At 35.3% G+C, this 12182-nt stretch overlaps 1 protein-coding gene across 2 annotated transcripts in view; it reads right to left on the bottom strand.

Moving 5' to 3' along the window:
* Window positions 1-10428: 10428 nt before the first annotated feature.
* Window positions 10429-12182, bottom strand: part of LOC150099466 (mitochondrial ribonuclease P protein 1 homolog) — a 47361-nt gene continuing 45607 nt past the window's right edge. The window contains exon 4 of one of the 2 annotated variants that reach the window (XM_090403973.1): window positions 10429-10665. The gene's annotated coding sequence lies outside the window, so the exon portion shown is untranslated. The remainder of the gene's footprint in view (window positions 10666-12182) is intronic. The other variant, XM_090403975.1, reaches the window with a different exon arrangement.

Raw genomic sequence — 12182 nt, 5'->3', positions numbered from 1 at the left:
TTAGTTTGTTAGTGACTTCCACAGGCCAAGAAGTGACTTTCTTAAGGAGTCTGTGGAGAGTTCTAATCTGAGAGCTGGTAGGATTATATTCAATAAGGAGGTAAGTAGTACGGTCTAGTACTAAAGCATTAAGCTTACCTTTGTAGTCCTTTTGATTGAGCACCATAGTGGTGTTTCCCTTATCCGCTTTGGTGATTACTAATTTTTTGTTTTTTTTCATTTCTAGTAGAGCTGCATATTTGTCTCTAGTAAGTTGATTATTGGATGTTTTGCTTTGGGAGAACACTGGCTACATCCAGTCTGATGTTGTTGGCGATATGGCTAGGAAGGTTGCGAATCCCACGTTCTATTTGGATCATGATTTCCTCGGCAGGTATTCTTTTAGGAGCTAGGGCGAAACTGTGGCCATATGATAGTGGGGGTGAGTGCTTCAGGCTTTAAAACTATGGACGAGAGGTTGACTACAGTGTTGAGTGGTGGCTGTGGTAAGGAAGAAGAATTCTTTATCAGGTTTTTGCATTTTTTCAAGTTCTGAGTACGTTTTTTTTTCGAATTCTTTTCTTGCTGAAGCGCATGAGACGTCATAAAGAATTCGTCCAAAGATCATGGCTGAGTGTATCTGAAAGCTCTTCCTCTAGCGCCCGTAACGATTTGTTTTCGTCAGCAAGGATAACACGTGTTATGGTAATAGGGCGAAGCTAGTGCGATTATAAATACGCAGAGCTTTCTGTGAAATAAAACGGTGCTTCAATTTAACACAATTAGGGATTTGGTTCCACCAGTACAGCCACTCTGGGCTGGCAGACTATGCCTTAGATACCCACCATAGAATTTGTTGGAAGAAAACTAAAATATACACCTCAGCAAGTTTAAGTATGAAATATTATTCAAGGAATCATCAGCAGCTCTAAAAAACGTTCCACACCTCAACAAATTTGGGTGCATGAAAGTACCCCAAATTTGGGAGATTTATGTTATGTGAACTTCAGCCCAATGGCCAAGACAACAAAATTAGCCCACCAGAGGGTACCATTAGGACTTTAGGAAAACAATATTAGTTTCTTGCCTTCTTCCTCATTTGCTTTTGTTAGTGCCTGAAGATGGCAATGTGACGCTGCCGAAATACAGAAGTTATTCATTAAAGTTGCCTTTAATTAATATCCTTCATATGCGTTGTTAATTCCGTAGGCTAATTATCAGTTATGTATGACCAACGTATGACCAGCCTTGCTACTAGAATTACGATCCTCCACAGAGATTGCATCGCACGAAAGGCCCATCTATAAGGCAAAATGAGGTTGAAGTTATCGAGACAACTAAATCGTCTGACGTTCCTAAAACACTGTTGGGATAACAAGGTAATCCCTAATTGAGTTAAATTGGAGCACCTTCACAGAAAACTCTGCGTATTTATAATCGCACTAGCTTCGCACTATTAAGAAAACAAATTATCGTGACGTGTGTTCTCCTTGCCGATGAAAACAAAATATTATGGGCGCTAGAGGAAGAGCTTTCAGATACACTTGGCCATGATCTTTGGACGATTCTTTATGACGTCTCATGCGCTTCAGCAAGAAAAGAATTCGAAAAAACAAGTAGTTGGCACTTGAAAAAATATGAAAACGTGATAAAGAACACTACTTCCTTACCACAGCCACCACTCAACACTGTAGTCACCCTTTCATCCGTAGTTTTAAAGCCTGAAGCACTCACTGCACTATCACGTGGCCACAATATCACCCGAGCTCCTAAAAAGAATACCTGCTGAAGAAATTATGATCCAAATAGAATGTGGGATTCGCAACCTTCCTAACCATATCGCCAACAACGTCAGACTGGATGTAGCCGGTGTTCTCACCAAAGCAAAACCTCCAAAAACCAACTTATCCAAAGATGAATATGCAGCCCTACTAGATATGAAGAAAAACAAAAAAAATAGTAATCACCAAAGCGGATAAGGGAAACGCCACTGTGGTGCTCAATCAAAAGGACTACAAAGGTAAGCTTAATGCTTTAGTACTAGACAGTACTACTTACCTCCTTATTGAATATAATCCTACCAGCTCTCAGATTAGAACTCTCCACAGACTCCTTAAGAAAGTCACTTCTTGGCCTGTAGAAGTCACTAACAAACTAAAACCTTATAACTCTAGACACCCCCAGATTATATAGACTCCCATAAATACATAAACAAAATGTGCCATTGCGTCCCATAGTGGATGGCATTGATTCCCCCACATATAAATTAGCAAAACGTTTAGCCAAAACGCTCACACACTACACTGGCAACACACCATCACACATAAAAAACTCGGCTCACTTTAAAGCCAGTATAGAAAACCTCACACTCCAACACACTGACATAATGGTCAGTTTTGACTTACTCCTCCCTATTCACTAATGTCCCACTCAAAGAAACCCTAGAGCTCATCCAAGTCAAGTTTCCTCCCGATATCTCAGCCCTATTTCAGTTCACAATGAACTCAGGTTATTTTGTTTGGCAAGGAAAATTCTACAAACAGATAGAGGGGAGATCCATGGGTTCACCACTTTCCCAACCTTTGGCCAATTTCTTTATGGAGAACTTTGAAGAGAAAGCCTTAAACTCCACCGCACAAAAACATACTGTTTAGCTTCGATAGGTGGATAAATTGTTTGCTATATGGCCACATGGCTCAGATACATTTCACTCCTTCCTAATACACTTAAACAACCAACACCCCAGAGTCCAGTTCACCTTCGAAAACGAGGAAAACAACACCCTCCCCTTCCTAGACACTTTAATTACTTACAGCTTGATAGATGTTTGGTTTTCTCTGTTTACAGAAAACCAACCCATACTGGCAGATAGATTCACGAGCAATCCCCCCCCCCTCACAATAATATGGGGTTATAAAAACCTTATATAACAGGGCAAAATTAATCTGCTCAGATGACAAGGCCCAAACCACTGAACTAAACCACATCCACAACACTTTCTTAGCCAATGGCTATAACCCCCCAAAAATACTAAAAACCAGTAAACCACAACTCCCCTTCCACAATAAAGATTACACCAAATCTATCACCATCCCGTACATCCAGGGCACCTCTGAGAAAATCACCAATATCTTCAAAAAATATGACCTTACTTCTTGTTACAGACCATATAAAAAGTTGGCATCCCTTATCCACTCTACCAAAGACCAAACACTTCCCCTAGACCTACCTGGTGTATACCAGGTCCCTTGCAGCTGCAAATTGTCCTACTTTAGCCAAACAGGCAGGACAGCAAATATCAGGATTTCAGAACACAAAGACTACATCCGGTTTCACCAGTACAGCCACTCTGGGCCAGCAGACCATACCTTAGATACCAACCATAGAATTCATTGGAAGAAAACTAAAATAATACGCTGCAGCAAGATTATTTAAGGAATCATCAGCAGCTCTAAACAACGTTCCAAACCTCAACAAAATTGGGTGCATGAAACTACCCCAAATTTGGGAGACTTACAATATGAGAACTTCAGCCCAATTGCCAAGACAACAAAATTAGCCCGCTAGAGGGCACCATTGGTACTTTAGGAACAATATTAGTTTCTTGCCTTCTTCCTCATTTGTTTTTGTTAGTGCCTGTGTGAACATACCATATTTTTATGTTCCTGAAGATGGCAACGTGACGCTGCCGAAATATAGAAGTTATTCATTAAAGTTGCCTTTAATTAATATCCTTCATATGCATTGTTAATTCCGTAAGCTAATTATCAGTTATGTAGATAGGAAGTTAGTAATGGTGTAAATTTTTCATGTAGTACTATCATATCCTCTACGCTCCTTGAGGGTACATATCAGGAATTTGATGATGATGATGATGATGATATATATACTAGAAAAAAAAAAAAAATCTTGCTAAAGAGTTTGTCATAAAAAACATCCTTGAAAAGAATGAGGTTTGTTCAGTAAATCAGAGTAACAATATTTCACTGAGTTCTATTTGAATGGCAATTATTCAATAAAGAAAACTGCTGGCTTTGGTGGCTGAGAGTGACATTCAAACCTGCAGCCTTCCAATAGGCTGCAGGTTTGAATGTAACTGGAATATGGGTTTCGTGCATGTATTTAGGTAGTAGATTGTTTATCACCTACTGTGAGACAACTACCAGGGCCGGCAGAAGCGGGCATTGTTACGAAGAGGCACAGTTCATTTTTAAGAAACAAAATTTTATCTTAAAAACAAAAAATTCTTAGAATGATCAATATTAAAATAAATAAGGCCAGATACACCGAATAAAAAAAAAAACTGTATATTGCCAGCTGCTTACAATTTTGCATCAAGAGCAGGCTAAATGCTTGCCTGCAGAATCTAAAGTGAAACTGTGAACGGTTTTTATGTGCAGAGACGAATTTTCGTACGAAACTTTTGTTGCTACGTAACCAGTCATATGGTACTGTAAAAACTCGATTGTAGCTTAAATATTCCAAAGCACATTACGTTCGATTGTTTACTTAGGTTAAGTCCCATGTGAATATTTAATATTTTTTTATAAATAAACTTTGTCCATGTATAGTTTGTTTTGGATGCTATTGTAAATAACACTCTGAAAGTTAACCGTGTATACTGCTTTAATAAGAATATGTTAGAGTGTTAAAAGCAAAGGCAATGTTTTTATCGACAAAGCTGCATGTAATAGATCTACATGGTGACATTAGAAAGATTGTTATTAAAATTTGTTTGTATGAGAAAGGCGTGCAGGCTCTAAGTGTAAACATCTGCTAAGTCAGTCAGAAAGGTTTAAATGACTTTCCGATGGCCAGCAACTCACAATTAAAAGAAAGCGGAGGAGAACAAAAAAACATTCCAAACTTGAAATTTAAGATGAAAGAATCATACCGATTCTTTGGGTGATTGCCAAACTTCAAGGTCTCAGAGCAAGAATAATAAAAAGGAACTGAAGCAAACAGAAGGGGCTGCCTAGATCTAAAGATTGCTGCAGAAGTAGAGGGGGGGCCCAGTCCAGAGACGTCCACAGAGAGCCTGCTCAGTTCCAGACACTGTCAAAGAGAAGGCTGCCCGGTTCCAGACATTGCTAAAGCTGCCCGGTTTCAGACGTTGCCGAAGAGAGAGAGAGCTGCTCAGGTCCGGACATTGCCAGAGAGCATCCCAGATCCAGACATTAGTTGAGAGAGGAGTTTTATGCTTCCAGAAAGGAGCTTCGCGGTTTGAGACTTTGCTAGAGAGAAATGACTTCTAGGCCACAGACAAGCCTTTCAAATTGCCAAACTCCCAAACACCGTAGAAAAGTTTCCAGTTCAGAGAGGGATGCTGATTAACAGTTGAGAGCAGTTTCATTTTTTCCTGGAGGCGGCATTTTCAGTTTCTTAGAGGCAGCAATTCAAGCTACTTGAGACAACAGTTGTCCAGGCATTTTTAGTGAGCCCAAGTAGAGGAGAAAAGGCGAGGCAAATTTCCCGAAGCACCTTCACTCGTAAGTTTTTCTTTTCACTGTGTAAGAATAACATTTTTCCAGATCTGTACGAGTCCCACTATGCTCCCGATGAGATATAGCTGAAGCCAAAATGCCAGATGAAGATCCGAGATGAAAGAATTGCCATAGAACTTTTAGTGAAAGACTTGACTGATTGTGAGATATAGAGCCTTTGTAAGTTCAAAACTTTTATAGAATTTCTCTTATACGTGTATTAGAAAGACTTTTAAGATATATCAATTGGCATGTTTGAAGCTGATATCAAATTTGTAAAGATAACAGAGAGATTTAGGTAACCTCTTTGCGAGTAAGCTTGGAGTTTAATAAGTAAAATTTGAAAACTGAGAATAGATAACTTTTTGTGTTAAAGAAAGTATTTAAAGTTGAAGAAAAAAAGGTTCTAAATTTTACTAGTTTTTATAGAAGGATAGAGAAAGCAATCTCCCTAATGTTTAAATTCGTGTACATTTCATAGTAATGTAAATAAATGCTACTTGACTTTCTTGTAAACATAGTACGTAATAATATAAACAAGAGAGATACTGAGAGAGAAAGAGAGAGAGAAAGTGCGCACAGCTACATTAGAATAACGGAGAAAAAAGACATCACCAGTAATTAATAAAAATTACAAGTATACAAAGTTAAATAATAATAAAAGTTTACAATGTCGCAGTAATGACAGGATAGCAACAATAGATATATAACAGTATGCATCTCAGCAGGCTAGTGACAGTAGCACAGTGCGGATTATTGTTTCGTCTGTGTCGTGTTGTGTAATAATTTCTTGGTATAAAATAGAGATGGGTATAAAATAGAAATGGAATCAAAAATTAAAAAGTTATCCAGTGCACAAAATCATAAGCATCATGCTGCAAAAGAAGCAGATATTAAGAAACAAACTGGGGCCCTTAATAAATTTGTTAAGATATTAAAATATTCTGATGCAGATTGTAACCAACCCGATAGATCAGAAATCAGAGTTGATACATCATCCAGTTTGCATGAAAGTACTATTGCAACTATTGGACAAGATAACAAGATGCGGGATTTAAGTGAAAAACAGTTAGAAGAAGATTTAGTTATAGCTGAATTTACAGAGACTAACACATTGTTAGTTTCTGTAAATTTAGAAGATCCAGATGAATGGGGAAATATTGATGAAAAATTACAAGTTGTTTTAATTGAAATGGGGCCTGGTCAAAAGAAAAATATATCGCAGAGATACATATGGTTGTAAATTTGGCGACACATATTATAACAGAAAAATGGAAAATGGGGCACTCGTGCCAAGAACATGGCTCGTTTATTCCGAAACTTTAAATTCTGTTTTTTGTTTTTGTTGCAAACTTTTCGCACCTGCTGAATCAAGTAGTCTTGTAGAAGGTTATAACTACTGGAGAAATGTAAGTACAACTTTGCATAGACATGAGACTAGTTTAACTCATATGAAAAATTTCTTAACATGGAAAGTACTTGACAAAAATTAAATTTAAAAAACAAAACTACTATTGATTGCCAGACTCAAAGCATGTATGAAATGGAAAATAAACATTGGACAAGTGTTTTAAAATGCTTGATTGAAATTATAAAATTCCTTGGTAGCCAAAATTTAGCTTTTCGCAGATCATCTGATAAATTATATGAAAGGAATAACAGCAGTTTTTTTAAAATTAGTCAAACTGTTTGCGAAGTTTGATCCCGTTATGCAAAATCATGTTGAAAGGGCCCTACAAGGAAACAATACAGTACACTATTTAAGTAAAGACAGTCAAAATGAAATATTGGAAACTTTAAGTAATGCAATCAGGGATACAATTTTATTATCAATTCGAAAATCTAAATATTATTCCATAATTTTAGACTGCACACCTGATGCAAGTAAAACAGAACAAATGACCATTATTATTCGCTTTGTTTCCTGTGACAATGGAATTGTCAAGATCAGGGAAAACATTTTAGGTTTTACAGATATATCAGATTCCACTGGACATGGTTTATGTATAACAATAATGGAACAACTGAAAAATGGAACATTCCCATTGAAGACATGTGAGGTCAAGGGTATGACAATGGGAAAAATATGAAGGAAAAAAATATGGGCTCCAAAATTTGCTTTTGAACAAAAGTCCTCGAGCTTTTTACATGCCATGTGCTGCTCATACTCTAAATTTAATCATTAATGATGCAGCCAAAGTGAATGAAGATACAATTAGTTTCTTTGCAATTATTCAAGAAATATAAAATTTCTTTTCATTCTCTTACAAATGTTGCGCAATCAATTTTAAAGTTTGTAAAAAATTTAACATTGAAACAGCCATCAGAAACGCGATGAAAAAGTAAAAGTAATGCAATCTGCCCTCTACGATATCAGTTAGGAGAAACTGACTATGCACTTTTTGAAATTTTAAATAATGAAAATTTTAATAAAGAAACTCAGTATGAAGCACAAACATTATGTGCTAAAATAAAGGACTACAAATTTATTTGCTCTCTTATAATTTGGCATGATTTACTTAACAGAATAAAGCCTGTGAGTAAAATGCTTCAAAACAAAAATATGAACATTACACTTGCTTTAGAATCTATCGAAAACTTAAAAATATTCTTACAAGAGTATTGATCAGATACAAATTTTAAAGAAGTTCTGAAAACGGCAAAAGAACTGAGTGAAGAGGTGGATGGAGTTGTAAGAATGCTCCTTCGAGAGCCTTATTAAATTGAGTTATTTAGTTAACAATACACTACTGTTTACTCATAATAAAACAATGCAATAAAGAGTAAGTGTCGTTTAAATCGCACCGCATGGAGAACAAGAATTTAAAACTGGTACGGAAGTTCGATGACGAAAGAAGACACGATTATTTGACTACAAGCATCATGATGAAACGCCACAATCGCCAGAAGATAAATTTAGAGTGAATGTGTTTTATACACTTCTAGACGTTGCAATGTATTCGTTAATAGAACGTTTTGAACTAAAAACATATTATAATTTCAATTTATTGTATAGATTACTACAAATAAATAACAAAGATTTACGAAAAAATTTTGACGATTCATAGATTCTCTTGAAGGACGGCAACAATAACGCAAATGCAAGAGAACTATATGATGAGTTACATGCTTTCCAGGATATTTTTCGGAAGGACAATTTAATTATTCAAAACCCTTTCGATATTCTTAATTTTATTGTGTCCAATAATTTATCTTTCCCTAACTTTTCAATTGCTTTAAGAATACCATTAACCTTACCTGTTAGTGTAGCGAGTGGTGAACGTTCCTTTTCCAAGTTGAAATTGATTAAAATCTACTTAAGAACGAGTATGTCACAAAAAAGGCTTGTTAGTTTGGCATTAATAGCTATTGAAAATGATATATGTGCGGAATTAGACGTTAAGACCGTTATTTCTAATTTTGTGAATATGAAATCAAGCATCCTAAAATTTTAATAAAAAAATTTCAAGTATATTTTATGTCAATTAATTTATTTTCTGTTATTCTGTAAAGATTTTATTTTTTGAATACTTATATTAAATGTTCTAATTATTTCTGAATTCTTTTCTTATTTTCTCATCTATCTTGAGTTTCTTTTATATATTTTCCTAAAAGATAGTTCCACTTATAAAAATTATTAAAAAGTTTTACAAGTTACTAAGAATTTTACTAAAATTCTGCATTTCAGTAAAATGCAAGTATTTTTTAAACTTCAGTTCAAATAAATTTTAACTCTAATTAAAATTCATTTTAATTTTGTTAGTGATTCGGGTCAGTGAGAAGGCTATAATCCCTGTGTCATTATATTCAGCGATTAAAGTGAAGTGACTTTATCAAAATTTACTTTAACTTTTGAGAATTTTTTGAATATTCGGGTTTTTAATGATTATCCTGCCTAGTCAACACCCCCCAGTTCGTTACATTTAGCGAACCAACGTGTTCGCTAAATGTAACGAACTGGGGGGGGGGGATGTTGTGTTTTAAAATTTAAATTATTTGAAATTTAGGAAATTTCAAATAATTTAAATTTTTATTATCGTAGAAGAACCACACATGCTGAATCGTTACAGGGACGTTTAGATAGAAACTGCATGCGGGCAGCAAAGACCCTAGTGGCGGCACTGACCACTACCCTTGCTCAAGTAGTAGTCTCAGATGCTGAAAATCATTAGCTTTTACATGGATTAATCCGCTATCATTTTCAAGCATTCTGTAATTTTTCAACAAGGTCTTCATTATTTCCCATGTACTTTTTGCCATCATCGAGGTGCTCAATGCAAAAGTCTTTACTCTAATGTTAAAGCTCGTCATGAACAACTTATTTCAGCTCCTCAATACCCATATAAGTCTGAGTGCATCCTTTAGAGGGGAAAAATAAAAATAAAAAATAAATAAATAAAATAAAAAAGACAGCAGCTGAGTGCCAGATCCAGCTTTTGAACAAGATTAGGAAGATCAGTCCAGCCAATTTGTTTCAATTGTATCACTTATGTGCAAACTTGATGTGAAGTTGCAAAGATGGAGGACCTTATTCATGTTTCTGGTGGGCCAAACTACAGATGCATTTATTCACTTTCTGTCATGTCTCAACATGCTATTCTGAATTGATTGCAATGCTTCTCTCCAGAAAGTCCACAAGCAAGATTCTCACCTTTGTTCCAGAACACAGTTGCCACAAACTACTTGTGTGCTGTGCTCATGTGACCAATCTCTGTGCCATTCAATGTGGTGGAACTAAACTACTACAACGCTGTCCATTCGGTAACATGTAAAGAATTCTGATACAATGTCAAATCAATGCATCAGAATGCATGTGATTATCATTCAGCAAAAAATTTTCACAGATAATCTATCAATAAAAGACTGGAAAGCTATAGCATTAGAATGTATAATGTAGATTATGTGATGGTGATTCAGCTTTTCATAAAGAAAGATTCAATGAAAAAATTATTGATTCTCTCTTGAATTTAATAAATAAAATTGTGCTAAATACAAATTTATTTTTTTTTAAATACAAATATATGTTTGCACTTATGAGAAAAAAATACAACAAAAATTAGAACACTAAAAGGTAAATCTTATACTGCTTCTTGTACACAGTTAATACTCAGATGCTGCAGCTGGTCCATTCCATTGATCTCAAATCTGCAAACAATTTCAGTGATGATGCTTTCTTGGCCTAAGAAAGAGAATGGCCTGGCATCTAAGTGCAAAATTAACAGTATCTGATAAAAAGGCTGACTTATAGTCACTAACAATTTTATGTAGTTGGATAATAGTAATAATGCATATAGATTTTATCCAATAATGAGACTATTAATAATATTAACCATTCATTATTATCAGTAATATTTAAAAAACTTTTTAATTAAAAAAAAGAGAAATTCTTAATTTTTGAGAATCCCACCAGAACACGAGCTTGGTGGCAGAGGATGGTGACCATTGGAAGTTCCTCTTGCAGCTGTTGCCCCCACAACCCAATTAGGAAAGGTGGGCCTTGAAGATGTATGCATTCTTAATTTTTAAATATTGCTAATTTTATTTTCCAGCACTCTCTTACACACATACCAAGGTTTATGGATTAAATGTTAATCTCAAACACAAAATGCTCAGTATTAACATAAGAAAAACATTCTCATGAACTTGCAACTTATATGCAAAGCCTGTAGAGCAGAAGTGTGTGTGTGCGCGCGTGCGAGTGAGAGACAGGAGAGAGGATATGAAATTTGAAACTGCTTATCACCTAACAGGTGAATCACATCATCTCCTGCTGCGAAAATGTATATTTGGTGCACCCCCACCTGAGTAACATTTATTTTTCACATTTAGAACAGTTTTTAATACATTTTTATTAGAAAAGTTAGAAATAGAACAATTTTATAATCATCTATCAAGTATAGTTTCCAAAGAGAAAAACACACGAGCTAAGAGTAATGGCTGCAACCATATGGTTACGGTTCTAAAAGATGCACAAGGAGAATTATTATTTAACTTAGCAGCAAGTTAATTTAACAATAATGAATTCAGTAGTCAAAAAGAGATTTAACAAATGGTGAACTTGTATTTATCCTGATAGAAATAGCAAAAGAGAGATAGACTTCTTTCTCTGCCTAAATATAAGCCTATTTACTTCTGTACAGATGTTCAATAATTTTAGATTGAGTACAGATCACAGAATGGTGAAAGGAATGATCTCATTATCAAAACAATAGGATAAAGTATCAAACCAAACAAGCCAAATGTTAATGTAAATAGACCAACAAAAAGAAAAATACAAAGAAAATTTGACAAAAGTAACTGCTTCTCAAAATCTGAAACTGATGTTCAAGATCTTTGCAACTTTATTGAAACTATTATTAAGTCTTGAATTAAACCTCTAAATAATTCTACTGGCAGGAAGACTGATAAGATCTCTTATTCTTATATTAATAGACGGCAGATAAATACTTAAGAAAAACAGACTGCATTTATCGAGAGATAGGATTAAATTTGCAGAATTCAACAAATTTGTCAAAAGAGAAATTGAAACGATGGTAAATGTGGGTGCCTCCAGTAAAGGGCTCTCTCTCTATTTTTTGTTCCTGTGGAAAGCATTTTGAGGAGGGGAAGAGTTGGATCCCGTGAGCAGTAGTTCTGGAGATCATGGGGAATTCACTAGTAGAAGAGGCGTATTTCAAGGTAGCCTTCCATGAAATTCTTCGACAAGTGTACTGATCCACG

The sequence above is a fragment of the Typopeltis vanoorti genome, chromosome 14 (genome assembly GCF_054136105.1).
Source record: "Typopeltis vanoorti isolate ZY-2024b chromosome 14, IOZ_Tvanoo_1.0, whole genome shotgun sequence".
Classification (NCBI taxonomy): Eukaryota; Metazoa; Arthropoda; class Arachnida; order Uropygi; family Thelyphonidae; genus Typopeltis; species Typopeltis vanoorti.
Note: the sequence above shows the minus strand (reverse complement) of the source record. Positions and strands in the feature narration are given on the sequence as shown.